Raw genomic sequence first — 24327 nt, forward strand, 5'->3', positions numbered from 1 at the left:
TACGTTGCTACCACCTTATCCGAGAGCTTGTAGATCGAGATGACGTCGATCTTCAGAAGATCGATGGAAAGGAGAACCTAGCCGACCCATTTACTAAAGCTCTCAGAATCAAAGAGTTTGATAATCACAAGTCGAAGATGGGTATACGATACTGTACTGATTGGCTTTATTCTAAGTGAGAGTTGTTGAAAAATATATCTCAAAGTCAATCATCAATCTGTTGATGATTGTGTTCACTTTTGTAAATGTATATGAATTTTTATTAATAAAAATTATTTGGCTTTTTCATCACAAGTTGTCCATTTTATTTGAACTCCTGTGTTGTGATAAAGTCCTTAGGACTATATTTAATTGACAAAAGATGATTTATCACTTAGTCCTTAAAATGTGTTTGCGACCAAATGATATGTTGTTAATAGGACGATAGCAATATCAAGTGTAGATCGTTGTGTGCCATGAGTTAGTTATCCTTTTAATTAAAGAGTGTGAGACACTGGTATGGCATGCAACTGGAATGTAGGTGTACATTCGCACTGGATGTGACTATTTATCGAGCACTCTACTGTCAAGGGTAGCTCCTGAAGGATATGGTATAAGTATCTCTTAGATCTGAGATCACCACGATGACTTGTATTGTGCTCACTTTTGTAAATGTATATGAATTTTTATTAATAAAAGTTATTCGGCTTTTTCATCACAAGTTGTCCATCTTATTTGAGCTCTTGTATTGTGATAAGTCTTTAGGACTATATTTAATTGACAAAGGAGGATTTATCGCTTAGTCCTTAAAACGTATTCGCGATCAAATGATATGCTGTTAATTAGACGATAGAATATCAAGTGTAGATCGTTGTGTGTCATAAGTTAGTTATCCTTTTAATCAAGGAGTGTGGAGACACTGGTATAGTATGCAACTGGAATGTAGGTGTACATTCGCATCGGACATGACTATTTGTCGAGTACTCTGCTGTCAAAGATAGCTCGTGAAGGATATGGGTATAAGTGTCTCTTAGATCTGAGATCACCACGATGACTTGTATTGTGCTCACTTTTGTAAATGTATATGAATTTTTATTAATAAAAGTTATTTGGCTTTTTCATCACAAGTTGTCCATTTTATTTGAACTCCTGTGTTGTGATGAAGTCCTTAAGACTATATTTAATTGACAAAGGAGGATTTATCATTTAGTCCTTAAAATGTGTTCGCGACCAAATGATATGCTGTTAATAGGACGATAGCAATATCAAGTGTAGATCGTTGTGTGCCATGAGTTAGTTATCCTTTTAATCAAGGAGTGTGGAGATACTGGTATGGCATGCAACTGGAATGTAGGTGTACATTCACACCGGACATGATCATTTGTCGGGCACTCTGCTGTCAAGGGTAGCTCGTGAAGGGTATGGGTATAAGTGTCTCTTAGATCTGAGATCACCACGATGACTTGTAAGCAACTCACTGTACTTTAGTACCAAACTATTTGAGTTTTTAATTCAGTGACGGAAGGTTACTGGGTGCAGTAAGTACTTATCAAGTCGATGCATGAGTTCAGATGGAATTGATCCCTCTGAATTAGTAGGAGATATGCATCAGTGTATTTTAATTTAGTAAAACCTTGATCAGGGCAATCTATGTGATGGATTTGAAAGGTTAAAATAAAATGTGGTCAACTATATTAGAATTGATAGTCAAACTCTAGGTCATCTTGAGCATTAGGATCAAAGAGATGAATTATACGGTAACCATACACCAGTAGGTTCTAGAATGTTGCTTTGCAATCTTTCGACCTATCCGGACATCGGATCCTATTGCTAGATGGTTACATCGATTGGTATAAAAAAATTATTTCTATACTATCGACTTAGGTTCGAACCTATAGGGTCACACACATTAGAAAATTTGGTCAGATATGATAGCTGCAGAGTCCAATTGGATTGTGACTTTGGTGAAGAGTCCCACTGGGATTGAGACTCTAGAGGAGAATCTCACTGGACTAGGACTCTGCTATTAATAGAGAATTAATTAGTAATTAAATTTTTAATTGACTCAATTTGAATGAGTAAAGAGCTTTCGATCAAGTCTAATTGAATTGGATTCAGTTTGACTTAGATTGGATTTGATTTGATCAAGTCTGATTGCAAAGAAAATTTAATCCTGATTCAATCAGGACTTGGGCTCAGCTAATTTCTAATTCGGTTAGAAATTTATTGAGATAATTGGGCTCCTAATTAGATTAGATTCATTTTTAACATTGGATTCAAAATAGATTTGATTTGGTTTAGAATTAATTTGACAACGAAGAGTCCAAACCAACAGGGACTCTATCTATTTATCCTTGCGCCACCTTGGACCCATCCGCTGGATCTCAGCACCCATTTGGATTTGGCTTGAGATTTTTGGTGTGATGAGAGAGGGCCCAGTAAGGATGGATGGCAAAGCATGATGAGTTATGATCTCATCTCTTACCTAATTCAATGTGATCCGAATTAGAGATAAGAAGATAAGAAGGAAAGAGATTTTTCTAACAAGGAAAGAAGGGAGGCACCAATTGATTTTTTTCTTAATTTCTATGGAGAGTTTTTTGGCGGGATACCAAATCTCCTCCTCACATGAACCAGCCTTTCTTGAAAATTTTGAGATGTCCAAAATTAGGATTGACGTGGACTCTATGGGCGCCCCTCCTTTTGACCTAAACCCTATTCCCCTGTCTATATAAAGGGGGCTCCAATAGTGGACGCCCCATCTTGAATCCTTTGTAAGTTTATTTTTTCTCCAGAGCTCCTTCTCCTCTCCTCTTTCTCCTCCAGATATTCTCTTCCTTTGGAGAGTCCAAGGCTTTTGAAGAAGAAGAAAAAAATTAACCTCAAAGATCCTTGCAAGCTAGCACTTCCAAGGAGCCTAATCTGCGCCAATCTTCGTGTAGACTTTCTATAGAGGCCGGACGACTTCGTGTAGCTGCAAGCAATCTGAAGGAGTGCCTATCCAAGTGTTGGACTAGCAGAGATCATCAATCTATAGTTTAGTAATGGTTTCTGAACTATTTTGATTGTTTGTTATAGATCTAACGGTTATGTTTAGATCACTGCATCGATTAGATTGATGTAGATTTTTATTTTCAGATCTTATGTGCATGTTAAAATATATTATAGATCCTGGCATAGTAGTCTAGATAGATCTTATGCATGTAAATTAGGTTAAATTATTTAATCTAATATTTTCATTGCATAAAATTTTTAAAATTGCATGCATATATTGCCAGTATTTCCTTCACACCACCCAAATCATATGTAGTTCTAGATGCAAAATAAATCACATACATTAAAGTCACCATTTTACACAAAAAAAATCCTACATTTTCTTGTAAAATCAATAATTACTTATATAATTGATTTAGAGGAGATTTGAATGCAAGATATTTTAACAAACTTCTTTTCTGATACCATGCTATAAACTTGCTATTGGACCCTGAAAAAAGTTTTAAGCTAATAAGAAATGGATCATAGGGTTCAACTCTAGACAAACATGCACGGGATGAATAATACTTTGCCTCCCTCAAAAATTTTCTCAAAATTTGTTCCTACGACACTACGAACAAATTAGCAGCAGCGCCCATATATAATTGACAGAAAAATTTTTTACGTACTACGGATGGTGTAAAAAATCCGACGTGGAGTGCACCATCTCATTCGATTGATCCACATAATCATCATTTTTTAATGTATATTTAATACATATAAATTAATTTTTTTATTTAAAAATTTTATATAATAAAAATATCTCTATTTTTAAAAAAATTATGACATCTTGTGGCGTAATATAGTTCAGGATGTCATAATATGATATAGGATTTCATAATATCAAAGGGATATTTTTATCCAACACTTTTCAATGTGCATTTAATGCTTGTAGATCTATTTTTTTATTTAAAAATTTTGAATGATAAAAATATTTTTATTTTTTAAAAAAATTATGATATTTTACGTATATTATGGATGCAAAATATCATAATATGAATATATAATATTATAATTTTTAAAAAAATAAAAATATTTTTATTATATAAAGTTTTTAAATAAAAAAATAAGCCTATAAATATTAAATATATATTAAAAAATAATAATTATATAAATTAATTTAATAAAATAATATATTTTATATTAAATTTTTTGTGTCATCTGTGTTGCACAAAAAATTTTACATAACTGGCATGATTGGAGCTGATTATCACCACATTTGAAGAGGACTCGGCTCCAAATCGAAGACTTAGCGACTGCGATGTACCCAAAAAAAATAATTATTATTATTAATAAATAAAAGACTTGGCGACGATCACCGAGCTCCTTTAGCGTGGCGACGACCACTTTAGCGTGGGGCAAAGCAACCCGTAACCTTTCAGTCACTTCGATATGATTTTTTTTTCTTTCTTTTTTTTGTTTTTTAGCGCCCACGCCCATGATGTTGTCCAAGTGATTAGACAAATTGTTCCAACGAGTGATAAATAATTTAATAAAAGTCATTGATGATTAGTTAGATAACTACGTCAAGATGGCCGGTTGTGGCCGCGTGCGAAGCACATGGCGCCCTTTCTCCTAACAAGCATGCACTTACTTAGCCCACCACGTCAGCAGATTTTTTTTTTTTTTTTTTGTTCTCTTATGTTTGAAGACCCAAGAATATAGCTTTCCGTCTTCATGAATTTTTTTCAAGTGTTTGATAGCCAACATCTACCTCCTCCTCCTCCCCCTCCCCCTCCTCCTTCTTCTTCTTTTTCTTTTTTTTTTTTTTCGACCATAATTTGAGTTGAATTTTTATCCAACGTGAGACAGTTATGGACCAATCCGGTCTATTTGTGTCCATGAACCTTTTTCTTAATTTGCTTATTAGATATTTATTTATACCTATTTGTTTTGAGAACATATGTCAACATATATCAACATCCAAACCCTAGCCACTTTCAAAGGGAGTTAGGCATCTACTTGAGGTGTGTTTTGAATTTAATTTTTGTTGCCTCTGGGTCTTGAAGGTCTGAACATGCCCCTTGAAACATGGGAGAACCATGCAATATAGGTCAGTGTGTGTCCCTGACGATAGTATAACCATGACAAAATGTAGTGTTACATCCTTTGGAATAACGTTATTGGTGATGTTAGTGCTGATGGTACCATTTGTAGATGTTATTCTCAAGATCCATCTAAGATGCAAGTTGTCTAAAAAATCATGTGAAATCTCAAACCATTCAATCAAATGCTTGATGAATGAACACCATTAAAAACTCTTTCAAAAAGGTTTGCCACTTGGAAAAAATGATGACAAAATATCAACTTCAATACTCAAAATGTCACCAATCAACCTAGAAAATGTCAATTTTATAACGATGAAGTATAAATCAAACTTTTCCTCAGAAAGAAATTATAAATCAGACTAATAAAATAATTTGGCAATGATTTTCTGTTCTTTAAATTAATTCAATGTCATCAAAGTTAAATTTTTTTAACAACGATTAAGCCCACAGGATTTGGGATACCGAGCACCAGAACATCCACCATGTGGTACAGTACGCCCTCAATCTTGGCCCCACCTTCCATTCCATCAATGATAGCAACTAAGTTAGGTGGCAGCAATATTGGCCAGGGAACCAAACAAACAAAGGAGGCGCAGCTTTTGTAATGCGCCAAGATCCCTACTCCCATGAGCAGCAACCCGAATGACCATGATATCACGATTGTTGCATGCGGCCGGTGGGGCCTTACAAAAACTAGATATTTTGGATCCATTTTTCATGGAATCTCCAGAGGCGCCGTCCAGCTTTTCTTCCCCCTTTTGGAGAGAAAGAGACCTCTTTAGCATTGCATTATGGCAAGGAAAAAATATTGGTTAGAATCGGAAAAAATTATTGCTTAGAATCGTTCTATCACTATATATCTTGGAACATCCAATATCGTGTCAATTATAATTAGGAGTGAAATTTTTTTCATTCACAATTTTCAATCCAATAACATTATATCTTTTCCCAATAATAGATAATGTGATGTCTTCTTATTGGATGATGCAAAGCACATGTGGTAGAATGGTTCTAACTAATAATTTCCTATGCAAAGAGATATGCTCTGATCTGTGCGTTCTTCATCTCATTGATCCACATAACTTTTTTTTTTTTTGGATGGAAAAAAGAGGTAAAAGCCATCCAGCTTTTATTGCAAATGAAGAGGAAAGTTACAAAGGGAAGGTTACAGAGCTCATATTTACAACATAGACATATGTATTAGCTGTGTGAAAATGAAACATGAAACCAGGAAAGAGTAAGCTGACTTCTTCGATTCTAATAGAAGGAAAGATAGAATTCTAAAAGTGCACTCCAATTTAATATTAAATTCTACAAGAATGGCAACCAAACCTGTTAACTCGTGCTAGACTCCTGATATAGAAGTTTCATTCTATCTGCATCGAGCTCAGATCGGAGAGATATGGGGATTTTGCATGTGCCATGCTATATGCATTTTCTGAACGTACAAAGCAGGGCCGGCCCTGGGGCAGGTCAAACTGGACGACCGTCCCAGGCCCCAGGCCTAGACCTTGTATTGATGTTCCACTAGGATGCAAGGATGGCTTTTTATAATATTATAACAAGAAAAATAATTAAATAGGTTAATGATGGGTTTTATACACTGCTTAACGAATATATCTATAGAAAATTATTGCACGTAGATTAATTTTTCAATGATAATTAATATTTAAAGTATGTTAATTTTTAATAGAGAAGATCTCATTTTTTTATTTAGCCCTAGGTCTAAAAAATGTCAGGACCGGTCCTGGTACAAAGCCGGCAAGTAAATGACAACTACAACACTTAAGCAAACGACATAGAGCCAATGGATGAGCATTAGAGATTAGATAGGTTTGTGAGAGGTATTGTTTTAATCTTTGACCAAACTTTTGTAAATTCTGGTAATTCTGAGCTTTTGCAAAGCAGGGACCAATCTTTAAAATGATTTAGAGCATCAGCACCCATTGAATAAATAGATAAATTTTTATGAAGAAAACACTTGGCATTGCGTCGTTCTTTCCAACAATTCTAGGCCACTGCTGCGAGTAACATTAAGATCACTGGTTGTGTCTTCTTCAGAAAGTTTTTTTTAATCCATTCCAAACATAGAAATTTGAAAGAAGGTTGTGGATGAAATATTTTTAAATCAGAGCAAAGAGCCTTCCAAATACCAGAGAAGGAGGGACAAGAGGAGAAGAAGTGATCAATAGATTTTGGCACCTGGTTACAGATAGCACAACCATTCAATAAACATCTACTTTTCTTTCCGAACAGTTCTCAAATATTGAGTTTATTTTTTCAGTATAATCATAAAAGGTATTTAATCTACAAAGAAGTCCATATAACTTTGGCCCAAGCACTGAGCAAAATGAGATGGCCGCCATAATGGAAAAAAACTCCCAGAGAGAGAGAGAGGAAGCCTCACCTTGGCTGATGCCCCTCCGGTCCCTTGCATCCGATCCACCGACCCTACTGCCTCTTTCGTATGGAGATGGAAGCTTTGTTTTTTTACTGGAACGTGTAAGAGCCGTTCTCGGGCATCGCTACGAGCGGTGATTTGATGGCTGTTATGGTATTATAATGGGAATAAAACCTGCATGATTGGTTCTGGGAAATGGACAGCAAGCTACGGTACGCTCTTGCATGGCCGTCGGGAAGCCTATGTGATATGACCGGATGGAATTGCTATGGCCGGTGTGGTTGTTGCGTTTGAAAATGGTGCAACATAGGTTTGTAGGGCTATGCTCGCATATATAAAAGATTAGGATGGTTCCATGAGAGTCCCACTATTTTAAAATCTTTAAGAAACACAAAATAAAAATTTTACTAAAATATTTAAGCTCATTTACATACACAGACTTAGTGTTATGATGTAGGTAAAATTACCTATGACAGAATATTAGCTCAGCTCACGAAGAGTAATCCTAGCAAGTCACTTCCCTTAAAAAAAAAGCTTTTTTGAGCCAAGAGAAAACAATATTGGCATTTAATATTTTTATGATAAAAATTTTTGGAAGAACATTTGTAAACCCATTGAGGTCTTTAAAAGCCAACATATGATCCGAGACAAGAAAGAACTCTGTACTAAAACATACTTCAGCGATATGCAAGTTTACAAGAGGGATATATAGTCTAAAATATGTGCCAGCAAAAATAACATTTCCTCGAGGAGATCCAAAAATAGAAGACGAAAAGGCAAACGTCTCCCCATGGAAAACCAAGGATAAGAGAAGAAAAGCCAAATGGTTCCCTGGTGTAGATCCAAAGATAAGGGAAGAAAAACCAAATGGTTCCCTAATAGAGATCCGAGAAGAAATAACAAATGGTTCCCTAGTAGAGATCCAAAGAAAAGAAAATAAAAGATAATTAAACATTTCTAAGTAGAGACAAAATCGAAAGCAAGACCAGTTTCAAATGGGGATGCGTCAAAAGGGAAATAATTCTCTGATGGAGACCAAACCAATACCTAAGCAGTAGTTCACTAGTGGATATATAATGAAACAAAACCGATCCTCAGTGGAGGATGCAAAAATCAAAATGCATACTCAGTGGAGAAATCAATCAAAAAGAAAGACATGTCCATGCTGCATTTGAGACATCATCAGCCGCCTTAACACATGCAGCAAATATGGGCTATCCCATTATTGAGCTAAATGAACAAAGCATCCGCCTCATCCTATCTTTTCGATAGGTACCAAACCACATGCTTGTACGAACGCTTGAATATGCGATGGAAGATGGTGAATTCCTAGGACTATAATTATTGATGGTAGCTATACAAACCCTAGCTAGATCATTCAGGGCTATCAAGTTATCCATACTACATAGAATCTACAAAAACTGATCCTCGACGAATAGTTAGAACACAAATTAGATAAAAGATGCACAACTTTAAATTCTTTAAAAACCCTTTAAAAATTCTTAACATCTTTAAAAAATCCAAAGAAACTGAAGAACTTCCCAAGATTCTTAAAATTTCAAAAATTCTGCCTTCCCTATCTGCTTTAAGTAAACCTATCAAGGGACTTCAACATTAGTGAATCTCACTTTTCAAATTTTTAAAAATTTTCAAAATCTCAAAAATTTTCAAAAGTTCAAAATCCTCAACCTAGTCTCCCCTTTCTTGATTTCCAAATTAATCTTCTGCGAGAGTTGCCCTTTCAAAATAACCAAACAATAAGACAATTCTAAAATTTTGAAAATCATGAATGTTTTCAAAAACCCAAATTCACTTTTTTTCTAAGTGAACCTTCTTACAGATTCTAGAAGGATTTATATTATAATAATAGTGCTGGTCTATGTTTGGCCTACCTTTTCAGGTATGCCAGATATTCATACAAATGCTTCGAATTCTCAAGGCTATAGAAGCTATTATATATATATATATATTTTTTTATTTTCAAAAATCACCACCACACACCATAATATGGCATAAATTTTGGTTATGATTTTAAGCAATGACTAATATAGCCCGTACGCAATGATCATGCTCCATGCCAAAATAGGTCGACACTACCTGTTATCAAGTCTTGCCCAAATGTCGATGAGCATTGTTTTAGAATTTGGCCATACACATAGCAACTGATGAGCTTCTCATCCCTTGAGTTAAGCTCTACACCAACATAAATAAACTATTAATTTTTGAAAACTCCTAAGGCAACTATATTGGAATACGTATGTTTGGCCTTAAAATAGCTTTTACATTGGCATTAGCAATTGCATTGGTGTTTACCACACATTTTGAAAACCAAATTTGAGGCAACACTAATCAGGTAATCATTGCTTCCTTCTGCTTATGTAGCTAGGTACTATTGTCTTTGGCTTTGACACTTGCCTACTTTGTGGCCTTTGTCAAGTGAGGCATACCATAGCCATTCTCAACTATAGAAAGAATAACTTCCTTGCATGATGATATCAATCCTATTCCTTTCGACCAAAACACTAGTTCATTCAATCAAAATTCTTGTCCATCCAATCAGAAATTAAGTCCATCCAGCTGATCTAGTCAAATCCTTTCTCAACCAATCTAATCCTTCTTTAGGTCTATCTCCTCTATCTTAACCTAATGTGTTCTGATTTTAGAATTCAACCCAGTACATGAGACCAATTTGCCGCTAAACCCTATACTTGCATCCAAATTGAGCTTGGCATGAACTAATGTGGGATTGAGCCAAGCCTACTCATTGAATCCCTTACTGTCCTCACCTTATAATCTATACCATCCTTATTATGAGTGCTCCCTAGGAAGAATATTCTCTTACTTTGGAAGGTGCAATATAATAAAACCACTCCTATCTTAACTATCATCCTCCATTCTCTTCGGAGCCATTTGCGAAGTGGCATCCAAAGAAGTCTTTATTTTAACATTCTCTCTGACTTGAGTCCTTCCTTGCTCTTCTCTTGTGATGTTTTTACACTCTCGAAATCAATACATGCTCTCTTCCTCACATTCAATCCTAGCTTCACTAAATGATAACCTAAAGAAATTTCTCTCATAATCAACCTTATCCATTTGGATGCCAAATCCTTGATATGTATTAGCTTAGTTATGGTATCTCATATTATTTGTCCCGTATGTCCTTCCTAATAGACTAAATAATTTTAAATCCTCCCACTAGATTAAATAGTAGTCATACCAATACCATCATTAACCTACATTATTGGATTGTTTTTCTCCCTCTCCTACAACAATCTAGAAATCCATCCATCTTTTGCATCACCTATCCTTGTGAGAAGGGAAAGATCTCACTGCAGGAAAGATTAGCATTTTCAATGCTTTTTTTGGACTTTATCGATGCTTGTTAGCATCATAGAATAACTCCAAGATGCTATCCATAGCATCACCAAAGCATTGGCTATGTGAATATAGAAAACTAAGCTGCCATCATTTTTAAAAGCGTCATCAGGTGCCAATGCATATTAGCATCACTAAATAATGATGCTTACTAGTATTGCTAACTAATAACATAATTTGGTAAAGTTAAGCCTTTAAGGCTGTATCTCTGTTTGATGGCTCTGCCTCAACTTCTGTATTTGTATCTCATCTCATATATCTCTATCTTTAATCTATAAACCTCTACAGTGCTGTTGCTTTGTCTAGCATCTTGGATATATCTATTCACTGTAAACCATTAAATGGGGGTGACTCTAACTCCATAACCCCTTACTCGATCATGACGTTTCGGTTCCATAAGCTTAGTGAAAATATGGGCCAAGACGCAACTAGTCTCCATAAATGATAATGACTTGCTAAATAATAATGACTTGCTAACATACTCAACAATAAGAGTTATTATCCTATCCTCTATATTAAGAAAATACTATATATTAATGATCTAAAAAATGATATTATAAATTATTTAATAAATAGATCAATACATACAATAAGAACTTTAGACTCCTCTTAAACAAAGCTGCCATCTTGATGGGTGTGAGTCATTTTACAGAACTCCACCTCACCAAGCTCCCTCTTATGCTCATCCATTCATAAAAAAAAAGTATATATTATATGATACATAATATATTATATAAAACATAGTTTATGATACACATTATATGAAATATAAAATATAGTAGATATATAATACTTGATACATGGTTCGAATTACTCTATGTCTAACTACCTTCTCTACCTTAAGATTAAAATCTCTTCTCTTACCTTAACCCTATCCTTGCTCTTCTAATCCTGGCATTCTGAAGAAATATAGTAAAACAAATATATCCTCTTTAGATATCCTTAAATATTAGTCAATAGAGTCTTGCCACCTCAAATCTATCGTAACCCTCGGATCCTTTAGATTAAATTATAGCCTTCAAACTAATTCTACTACTTTGTAGGCAATCCTAGCCTTGCAAAAAAAAAAAAAAAAGACTTGAGCAAATACATCCTCCTCAAATCCTCACCATTCACCCCCTCAATCCTCTTCTTATTCTATTAGCCAATAAAATTAGGCATCTCAAATCCATCACATAGCTCTCAAACCAATTTCTTCTCTCTCTTTAACATCCGTTTGTGCCACCTATCAAAATCTCCCTTCAAACTATTTAGCCAATAGAATTAAACCACTAAAATCCTCTCTCCTAACCCTTAGATGTAGGGTGATCTCATCCCCATTATATCCTAACCTTAGAATCTGCCATCTCTCCCTATAAATACTTATTTTTCTCTCCAAAATCTAAGAAGAAATTTACACAAGTAATCTTTTAGAATTAGGCTAGAATTAGAAAATCTTATGAAAACTCTATTTCTCTCGTGCCTTGCTAAACTTGAGTTATCTCTCTTACCAACCTTCCTTCTCCTCTCTTTACTACAACCCTAACCTTAACCTTCACTAACCACTTGACAAAGAAGAAAAGAGCTTTGAAGCAGCATCAAACACGACAACCCTTTCTCTTCTTTCTCTCTTCCTCCTCTTTTCCTTTCCTCTTTATTTATTTTTTTTTGCCATTTTTGCTGCACATCCATAAACCTTGAAGATGGATTATAAGATCTATTACCATTTAGGATCTTCCTGATGAGGTATGCCCATAAGCATTTCTCCATCATTAAACGAAATCTCTATCCCATTAGGTGGGTTTTGAGCAATTCCAAATCAAACCTTAGATCTAGGGATGGACCCAAATACCAGTCAATATAGAAAAAAGGCTTAATTCCAAAAGATAAGTGTAGAGGAAGATAAAACCAATTCAATATTTTAAATCCCTTCATAAATCAAGAAAAAGATCCCTAAGGATCATCCAAAAACAGCGTGTGAATATAAAAGATTAGCAAGACCATTCAACAAGCAAACGAATTTGATTCCAAACAGAAATATAGAGCTCAACAAAACTAGGTATGCTAGATGGACAAATCGTTGGGTAGCTTATGATAGTCAAGCTAATCCTAGAATCTTTATGCAAGGAGGTGATTACTAGTAAATGTACATAATAATTGAGGCACTCTTAACTATTAGAGCTGGTCTACATGGCAAACATTAATAGTATTTCAATAATTGCCATAACATTCCCAACAACTAGCAATCACATTATGTGCACATGAAATATGAAGTATGTATTTCCACCATCCATCAAACAAAATGGATGGTTCATATTGTGCTGAGCAAATCCACGATGCAGGATAGCATAAGTTATTTATTCCATCTTGTGAGTAGGTACTAAGGAGGGATGCAAGCGGGCCAAGGCCGTGTTTGAATTTGGCATGTTTAGAAGGGATGCAAGTTGGCCAAGGCCGTGTTGAATTTGGCATGTTTAATGGGACTTGGTTCAGTCATCTTGCGGGGAGATGTTCAAACTTGGTATGAGCTTGAGCCTACTAACCCATAGGGGTTGTGAGTTAAATTAATAGGCCTATTCATTATTAGATCAAGCCACTTAACTTGCCAATAATGAACTCCGGTCCTACCTATTTGCAATGCCAGCTCTGTTGGGGGCGATCAGGGTGGGAAATTAGATTAACATTAAGAGTTGGATCAGGGATATAGCTAGTTGTGACAACCAAAAGCTCGTTACACATTTACCACAACCGTTGGGTCTATTAGAAACTCTTGGCCCGATTAAATGCGTTCTGGACCCTCTTGTCCAAGGCCCGGAGTGTTTGACCAACCTTGTATCGCCTTTTGCCTCCATTGTGAAGTATATATTCTCTTCATTACTATATAATTCGTTTTTTAAATTTCACAAGATTCATCAGCAGCTTCTTCCTTTTTTCTTTTTTTTTTTGGGAGTTGGGGGGGGGGGGGGGGGGGGTGGGTGTACATTCATCAATAGCTTGTTGCCAGCATTTTTCTGAGTAGATGGTATTAAAATTTAGTTTTAATTTTGTCACCAAGTTACAGAACAAAATTTCTAACTTTTGCTGTTCTAAGGCTGCAATCTATTGGTGTTTGTTACCGATCGCCTTAGTGTCTCTCCAATAACATCAAATCTTACATCAAACGAAGATGACATCAAGTCACTGAATCTTTCTAGTCCAAAACATGCATGTTGCTTTTTACATCCTCGTTCCAAGATAGAAAATGTTACTTGTCTTTGTCTATGGCTAGTTTATTTACATCATCGATGAAATTTTTGGAAGCCAATGACTAGGTCCAAAGTAATGTAAGGGCCTGTATTCCCTAATATTTTGTTTGAAGACATCATGGTTGATGCATTTGGCTGGGTATCTTCTCCATGCCATCAAAAACATCTCTCCTGCATTGTCCATGGCTGGCCTACAAGACCAAATCAAAGTCTCAGCTGGGTACTTCCTCGAAGATCCTTGACTCAAAAGGCATCTTCTCCACCCTCATCTACAAGATTCATTTATAATGCATTAGTATACCTAATACCACTAGTTCAACTTGTTAGGATTTGACGCCTCGAGATTCAGCCCATATTGAGCCCACAGTGAGGTTCGCGGCGAAAAACGGAGTCCAACGAGACCAAGATCACCTGAATCGGAGAAGAGAGAAGGAAGAAGGTTCGATTTCTCGCCGTACAGAGTCGTACGAACCCGATTGAGAAGAGAGAGAGAGGCGAGAGTGCTGAGAGAGAAGGAGCAGGAGGCTCCTGGACAGCGGTCACCAAGCTCTTCAGGGGTTCAGAGGGGTCTCCAAGAGAGAGAGAGCTTTTGTGAGGGGAACTTCAAATGAGAGAGAATTGGGTGTACAAGGGTTGAGGGTGAGGTCTCCTCTTGTAAAATTTCTTTTTCATAGTGAAGTTTGCATGCCCCGTGGAGGCGAGCCCTTTTGTGGCTAATCCACGTATTTTGATTATTTTTCCTTTTGTTTTGTTTCTTCTTTCTTCCTGCTGCATCGCGTGGTACTGAAAGGATCTTGGGAGGTGGTGTCCTGGCCAGACATCCACCCAACAAGTGGTATCAGAGCAAGGCGGTACAAGGATGCAGATTGCAGTGGTGGTGAGCAAGACTGAAGATGGAGAAAACAGGAACAATCAAGATGGAGATCAACAAGTTTGATGGTAAGAGCAATTTCTCCTTGTGGCAGGCAAGGGTGAAGGACGTGCTCATCCAACAGGGGTTGATCAATGCTCTCTTATGCGATGAGAAGCCGACCACCATGGAGGTGCGGGATTGGAACGGCTACAGATGCAGGCGGTGAGTACCATCCGCATGTACCTGGCGGATGAGGTGGTGATCCATGTGCTGAGCGAGACTTTTCCGACGGTGCTGTGGTCGAAGCTCGAGGAGTTGTGCATGGCGAAGTCTCTCACCAACACTCTTTTCCTCTGTAGGCAGTTTTACCAACTGTGGATGACTGAGGGACAGAGCGTGCAGGAGCATCTGAGCCACTTCCAGAAGATCCTCACCGACCTTCTCAGCGTTGGCGAGAATGTTGAGGAGAAGACCAGGGCGCTGGTTTTGCTGGCGTCGCTTCCTTCTTCGTACGAGTCCTTGGTGACTGCTCTTCTAGTGGGGAAGAGCACTATCAAGATAGACGAGGTCACCGCGGCAATACTCCAGAATGAGGTTCTCAGGAGGGAGAACCCAGCTTCGAGCTCAGGTGGCGATAGCTCAGCTTTGGTGGCTTCTGGAGGAGCAGGAGGTGGTAGACGGAGCGACAGGAGATCGCAACGAGGGCGGTCTAAGTCCAGGAGGGACTTGAGCAAAATCAGGTGTTACCGGTGTGAGGAGTTGGGGTATCTAGCCAGAAATTGCCCTCAACTTAAAAATCGGACGGTGGCTGCTGTAGCGATGGCCGGCAGCGATTCAGATGGAGATGTCCTGGAGATATCTGATGAGGTATCTACTTCTTTCCAGCAGTGGATATTAGATTCTGCATGCCCCTATCATGTGTGTTGTAGAGAGGAGCAGTTTGACTCCCTGGAGAACAATGAGAGCACTGTATATCTGCCGGATGGATCGAGCTGTGCGATCAGAGGCATTGGGACGGTCAGCTGGAGGACACATGACGGTGCAGTGAGGAGATTGGGGGAGGTCCGATACATACCCGATTTCAGGCGGAATCTTATCTCACTTAGTAGACTGGGTTCGAGAGGCTACAGGACGGTAGCTAGTGGAGGAATCCTGAGGGCACTACGCGGCGATAGGATTGTGCTGGAGGGGAAGAAGGGGAGTAGAGGACATTATTACCTGGCAGGGAGCCCAGTGCGAGGTGGAGCATCGGGAGCCAGGCAGAGCCCAGAGCGAGGTGGAGCTCCGGGAGGCGGATCTGGTACGAGACAGGAGACTCGGGAGGATGAGAGGCGACGTCGCAAGGTAAGATTCCTATTGCCGCAGGATGATGCCCCGAGCAGGTCTCAGGTCAGGAGGAGCACAGCATACGACGGAGATGGGATCGAGCAGCCTGGCTCGACTCCCATGTTTGCCCATCCATGATCAGCAGGCGATTGCCCCAGGGCATGGGGGCGAGGAGATCCAGAAGCTCTCGGAGTTTGGAGGAGGTCGAATATCGAGTCGAGGTGGAGATTGTTAGAATTTGATGCCTCGAGATTCAGCCCATATTGAGCCCACAGTGAGGTTCGCGATGAAAAATGGAGTCCAACGAGACCAAGATCATCTGAATCGGAGCTCGGATGGAGGAGATACGAGCTTTTGAAGTCGGCACGAGAATCGAGGCGGCGGAGGACCGTCGGCGACCGGCGGCAGCGGCGCGGCCGCAGGCGGCGGCGTGCGGGACGCGCGGCCCAGCGGGGCGCGCAGCCCAGGCGGGCGCGCGGCCTAGCCGCGCGCAGGCCCGCGCGCAGGCGCGGCCCAAGCCCGCGCGTGGGCCGGCCCAGGCCAGCGGCCTGCTGGCCCCCTTGCCCCGGTCCACCGTGGACCGGGCGGTCCACGGCAGGGCCTGTGGACCGCGTGGGCGTTTCCCACGCATTTCTCGCGGTCCACGGTACTATTCCGTAGATCGGAGCACGATCCAACGGCCCAGGTAGCTCCCGGTCTTGATCCGACGGTCTGGGACGCTGATTTGGCTTGTTTAGGACTCCTAATCCCTCTCTAATCAGGTTTTAAGCTCTGTTTAACCCTTTAAAAGGGTCTGAGACGAACAGAGAAGGAAGAGGGTTCGGTTTTTCGCCGTACAGAGCCGTACGAACCCGATTGAGAAGAGAGAGAGGCGAGAGTGCTGAGAGAGAAGGAGCAGGAGGCTCCTGGACAGCGGTCGCCAGGCTCTTCAGGGCTTCAGGGGGGTCTCCAAGAGAGAGAGAGCTTTTGTGAGGGGAACTTCAGATGAGAGAGAATTGGGTGTACAAGAGTTGAGGGTGAGGTATCCTTTTGTAAAATTTCTTTTTCATAGTGAAGTTTGCATGCCCCGTGAAGGCAAGCCCTTTTATGGCTGATCCACCTATTTTGATTATTTTTCTTTTTATTTTGTTTCTTCTTTCTTCCTGCTGCATCGCGTGGTACTGAAAGGATCTTGGGAGGTAGTGTCCTGGCCAGACATCCACCCAACACAACTTTTGGCTAGAGATCATCCATTGGAATTCTACTGAATGACAGAAGGAAAAATTCAATTCATGTCATTAAAATTGTTGGCAAGAGGAACTTCCATTAAATGCAAACAAATCCTTTACGGTCCAAACAATCAGACTAAAATTCAAAAAATATTCAATCTGAACAACTAGAAACTGCCTCCAAGAATATAAACCCGCCATAACTTAGATCGATAATTGGCTTCATATGAAATATAGAATGAATCCATAAGGATCCTCCACAAGTAGCAAAATGAGCATTTTTGTCACTAGTGTTGAAAAAGAAAATGATTCAACATTTGTTCATATTCCAAATTCTTAAGATTTTAATTTACTTTCTCATTGTTCAATTAAAATTCAGCTTCGTGCTGTAAAATGAAACCTTGTTAATTGTAAACAACCATGTAATCGTGCAATCTTAACTCATATATATATATATATATATATATATATATATATATATATAACTCGACACATTTTGTAAAATATCATTAAAATAAATGAAACACTCTCAAAATACAATGCATAAGAGATCACTTCCCATCTATATTTGCTTTCATGTATACAGCCTGTGATCTGCATGCATCCTATGTACTACACCAATGGCTTCTTCTTCCTACTTGCCAACCTGTTGGCCTCCATCGCCCATTCTTTGGCTTTCTTTTAGCAAATTCTAAATGCTCACTGTAGACCACTACAACTTATATGGCATTGTAGGGTACTTCACAGTCTTCATGACAAGGATCTCTAGTAATACATCAAGCGAAGTTAACCATATCGTTTTGTGATTCCCACAACAGATACACTCTAAATGGTGATAAGGTGATAAGTTAACCAACTCCAGCATACGTTAAATGGCAAAGGCAAGATCAAGAACTACTTATTGAAATCTGCATGCCATATTTCACTGGATTCGTAGCCCTGGTTGTCGGGTGTGCAACATTTCAAGCAATGAAGGGTGCTCTCACCAAGCAATTGGCTCTTCAACTTCAGGCAATAAACATTGGTGCTTTGTCAATGGCTGGTTATTTTCTAAATGAAGTCAACAATAATTTATGGTAAATAACCTTGCGAGTACTGCATAAGAAATTTCTTATCAAGATCTCATCCCTTTTATATTTGGCTGGCGTGGGGCCAGAGCATGAGTTGTTTGCTATGTCCTTTACCATGCAAGCTAAACCCTTAAGACATTGATGATATCCATGGTCATGTTATCATCCATGAGTATCACATAAAGCAACTTAACCCTCTTAACAAAACAAGTCCTTTTGCCATCATCAATGCAAGCAATTGCAAAACTGGCAGTTCACAAAATCTTCATGGCACTTTGAGACCAACACCAACTCTGACTTCCACCAGTAGTGCTACAAACCATGGGTGAGGTCATTACAGTGTTGGTCGTGGCAATGCCACTTTTATTTATCCACATCCAACTTCATCAAACCCCCAATCCATAGTGTGACATCTAGGACAAGTTTTTTAGGTTAAAATATCAGCAATAAGTTCAATCATGCAGAATTATCATGCTTTCTTCAGCTTGATCACAATCAATAACCTTAACTCATAGATTGATGTGTTTGTCACATAATCAACAATCATTATTGATCAAGCTAGTTTTCAGATTCTAGAGCCCAATCAAATTAAAGTTGGCAATGATGCAAGTTTGCAAGGTCATCACATTGTTGTTGTTTCACAAATAGTTTAGTACCAACTTCTCATATTCACATTTACAAGATATATTTCACAAATTGCTACTTTGTTCATGCATTGTAGGTGAACATGACCCAATTAACATTGACAGCAGCTGTTCGGCTGATCCTCCAGCAAGTTTAAAAATGAAAGCCTTACAAGCAAACTTCCAATAGAAGGGAATAGAAGGATGCAATTATGTTGTTGTTGCCAACTTTCTAAAAGATATTAATTATATTTTTTGAAACTGGATCAACTGCGAGAGAGGTCTTAGACAAGATGATCCCTTGTCCCATTGTAACTTCCTCTTGGCCGTTGACCCACTTTGCAGGATGCTAAAGCATGCAATCTCCTCAAATTTGCAATGTAGGCTCGGTATCTCCGAACATTTTAGGGCATCAATCATTCTTCAATATACTGATGATATCATTGTGGAAGCTAAGGAGTATGTGATTGCACTAAATTTTTTTTGTATATTGTTTTGAGATTATTTCAAGCCTTGCGGTCAATATTTTTAAGAGGTTGGTTACCCTCCTTGGCCTGTATCCTCTTACAATGATGATGTTGCATCTTGGCTGAACTATAAACTAACATCTCTTCCTATCTAATACTTTGGATTACCTCTAAAGTCAGGGAGCTATCACACTCTGGCTGCTTGTGATACAGAAAATTGAACTGAGACTCTCGTCTTAGAAAAAAAGAGTTACTCTCCTTTGGAGGTAGACTTATTTTGATCAATTCTATCCTTGTTGCCATTCCAACTTATTTCCTCTCTTTTCAAAATCCCTTCATGGGTTGCCAAAAGAGTGGATAAGCTCAGACGAGCCTTTCTTTGGATTGGTTCTGATGTAGCTTCCGATCTTACTTGCAAATTAAGCTGGAATTGAGTTTGTCGCAACAAAAAGGGAGGTCCTAGGGTCCAAGATCTCCTTTGTTTCAATTAGGCCCTGCTTGCAAAATGAGGATAGAGATAGCTCACCAATGACAAGGGGCCTAGTGGGTCTCCTTTTTTGCACCCTAGCTTATTTCTCAATCCTCCAAAAGCAACTTGTTTACTCTTTCTAACATTGAATTTGTCAATGCCTCAAACCAACCATTTGGCTCTTCACGTTCTCTAGGGATTTCCCTATAGAATATATGATGAGTTTGTTTGGGGGGGAGATCCTATGTTGTGACAAATGATATCAGATTGGATCTAGCTCATGATCTATATAGAATAATACCATAGTACGGACTTATTGAGACTGACCACGAATCAATCGTAGTATCTATAATTAGACTTGAATAAATTTGGACCTTAACCTAATGAAGATGTCATGGCTTAAAATGGGGGGAGTACGTGAAGATCCATATATATATATATATATATATATATATATATATATATATATGTATTTAGTCTCATATTGGCTATGCACATATCTAGAATTGTTGCAAATGCATGTTACTAGTAGATTCAACATATGTTCTATGTAAAGTAAGACACACTACAGCTAGGACTGCAAAAAGATCGGATACGGATCAAATACTAGCATCTCCATATCTATAGTTGCTTTATTTAACAAATACAGATACAGATATGAATATTTATGGGATGCAAAAATTCATATCCATATTTATTTTAAATAAATTTAGATGCAAATAGGACACTGAAAATATGGATATAAATATGAATATAAGTTGGATGATTAAACTTCATAACCACAGAATCAAAGATATTACTAAGTAGGTAATGAATCAAGTTAATAGTATGTTAATATGATTATTTATTTTTCTTAAAATTCATGATTGCTATATAAGATTAAATAGGATTACACATAGAATCGGATATTTAGATATGGATCAGATAATTATCTATCCATATTTGTATATATTTTTTTAACAGATATCTATATGAATATAGATATCAGTCGGATGCTCAAATTTTTATATATTCGAATAGATTTGGATAAGAAAATAAATATAGATGGATATTATCCGATCCACTTTCACCTTTAATCACAGCACAAGTCTAAATTGGATTTATAGTACTTATGATTAGATTTAAATGGACTTAGACCCTTGGTCTGGTGAGGATGGCAGGACTTAAAACTACGGAAATATATGAATATCTACGAAGGTATGTGTTTAGTCTCTCATTGACTGTGCACCGGATAGAGTAGATTTTAAATACTTATATAGAGTTAAAGAATACAAATAATACCTTTTAAGTTGTGATAGAATTACTTATAGGAGTGTTCCTTATGCTACCAATGATCTCAGATGGTTTTTTTTTTTTGGTTATTTCAAGGCCTTGGAATTCAACTTCATCACCAGTTCTTTGGTGTACTAATATTGATGCAAATATCTATCAAGTAACCTGTGCATGAACAAAATGCAATTAAGATTAAATTTTATTTTCTTTATATAATAGTTGCTTCAGAAAAGAAACTTGAGGTGCATTTCATCCATACCACCAACGAGTGGTTGATATCTTGAATGATGGTCTATCCATGGTTCATATCTTGAAAAACTGATGATGGCTTTCTCCTCTTTTTGCCTGTAGAAAATGTTAAAAGATGGTCATGGGTGGCATTGAGGAATTTTGAATCCAGAATTCAAACTTTTTTAATGGTCTTCCCAGCATTTAGTTTAAAATTCGACTTCATCTTATATTTGTGAAACCGTATCACTTGTAGACAACCTGGTCGTCATGGGATCTAATTTCACATGCGAACTTTCGTACTGTATTTTCCAGATAAAGTGATTCCAGCAGTTCCTACTTGTAGACAATAATCGAGAAATACGATGGCTTAAATTGGTTTTGTCACGCCTCCGACCCGAGATTTGAATCGAGGGTCATGGCAACCGCCGCATACTTATAGAATACTTTTTCCATAAGCATGCAAGGCATCTCATCATGATATCTTCACAAACAGTTAAATAAATTTTTCTTTATTCAATAATCAAACCTTTGTTCAAATAACAAATCAAAACTAAGTGTTCAAAAGAAAGTAACTGTCTGACAAAGTCAATACTAAAAACAAAACTAAAGGTCTTGAATCAATTCTGAGAAAAATCCTAAATCAATGAGTTAACCCATCTCTAATCGCTCTCCCAACCGAAATCCCGCATCATGCTAATTTTCTGGATCTGTAAGAAAAACATAAAACTTATCATGAGCTAAATAGCCCAGTAAGCAGTGTATACCTTTAACCGAATAATCAGGCAAATAATACTATGCATAACAAATCAATATGTAATTTCATGAAATCATAATCATACTGTCAATCATATATAAAAGTCAATTCATCATAATTTTTAATTATGCTTTTCTTCTTAAATTCATCAATTTCTTAAATTCTTCTTACCAACCATGACTATGACCACATTATCCCTATGGCAGGGTCATAATACCGCGTATCTACTTGCGGTGAGCTGCGAATCATCTGGCAGCCAAGTCCTTTGGAACCGCTGGTCTAACTGGCGGTTTTATCGCTGGTCTATCTGGCGACATGTCGCTGGTCTTACTGGCGACGTAAACCCTCAGGACAGTCAATTGCCAACGTATATGCCCCCATTGGCGGGGTCCTCAACACAGTCAGGTTGTCAATTTCATATTGTCTTCCAATTCATATATTATTTTCAAGAATAATAAAATTAATTGATATTCGAATCAAATCAATTATAACATTCTTTGAGATCATATATCATCAAAATAATTGTTCCACAAATAACTTCAATCATAAATAATTTTCTACAATTAACTTTCATCATAAATAATTTTCAACAATTATTTCAATAAATAATTACAATCGCAAGCATGCATAAATTTATTTAATTCATAATTTATCAGATAAATTCAGTAAAAGTAAACTTTACTTACCTCAAACGTATTCCAATAAATCCACATAATTCTATAAATTTTCTTCCAAAAATTCTGTTCATAGATCATATCGCGATATCCCATGATCAAATATCCACAATCCTATACAGAATCAATTTCAATAAGTAGAAAGAATATGAATACCATATTTCAACGGTTTAGATTGGGTCCGATCATCTAATTTTATCTAATCAAAATCTAATTAGGACCTAAATGATCCAAAGTTTGACTATCAGATCAAATCAGATTCGAAGTGATAGGATCGAGGTTTCTTCATCGATTTCATAAAATCAAGTGGAGAGAGAGAATCAGAGGAGAGAGAATTCATGAGGTACAATTCGAATTGATCAAGTGACACAGTCCAACATTACGATTGGTCCAATATCTCAATTGGTGAAATCAATCATGATCAAATCAAATCATGGCTAGATCGAAATCATGGATGATCAAATCTAAAGATTCATGGTCTGATTAAGGTGGTTGCCAGTACGCTGTCTGACAATCATGGATCAGGATTCTTCATTAGAATCAGATCAGACTTATTAAAAGAAATTTCTTCATTCACTAACCTTTTTTTAGAGAGAGAATCAATCAAGAGAGAAAATATTTTAGAGAGAGAAAATTCTAGAGAGAGAAAATTCTAGAGAGAGAAAACTCATCTTGAATTCTTCAGACAATATGATTCAACAAATTCTGATCGATCAGATCAAATCATGCTAAAATTATCATGTGGACAATTCAATAAGATCATGAGAACTAAAATCTAAAAATACTTGATCTGATCAAAGTGGATGTCGGTGTACCGTCCGACGATCACGGATCAAAAATCCATCACGAGGATCATTTAAATTCATCATCATTCTTCTCAAAATTCTAAAAATCTTAGGAGAGATAATCTAGAGAGAGAATTCTAGAGAGAGAAAGTAGAGAGAGAAAGTCCAATTCTAGAGAGAGAAAATACTAGTTCAGGCTGAAGAGAGAGAGGAAAGAGAGAGAAACTCTCTTTCTCATATTTTATTATTTATATCATTATTTATTAATTAATTTAATGATTTTTCTTTTCTTTTCTTTCTTCTTCTTTTCTTTTTCTTTTTCTTTTTCTTTTTCTTTTTTTTTTAGAGAGAGACAATAGAGAGAGAGAAATAGGGAGAAAGAGGGAAAAGAAGAAATTTTTCTCTTTTCTTATTATTATTTTTTTTTTCTATTTTATTATTTTTCTATTTTGCATTTTCTTTTCTTTTCTTTTTTTTTTTCCTTTTTCTTTTCTTTTTCTTTTTCTTTTTCCTTTTTTTTTCTTTTCTTTTTCTT

The sequence above is a fragment of the Elaeis guineensis genome, chromosome 7 (genome assembly GCF_000442705.2).
Source record: "Elaeis guineensis isolate ETL-2024a chromosome 7, EG11, whole genome shotgun sequence".
In the NCBI taxonomy this organism is placed as follows: domain Eukaryota; kingdom Viridiplantae; phylum Streptophyta; class Magnoliopsida; order Arecales; family Arecaceae; genus Elaeis; species Elaeis guineensis.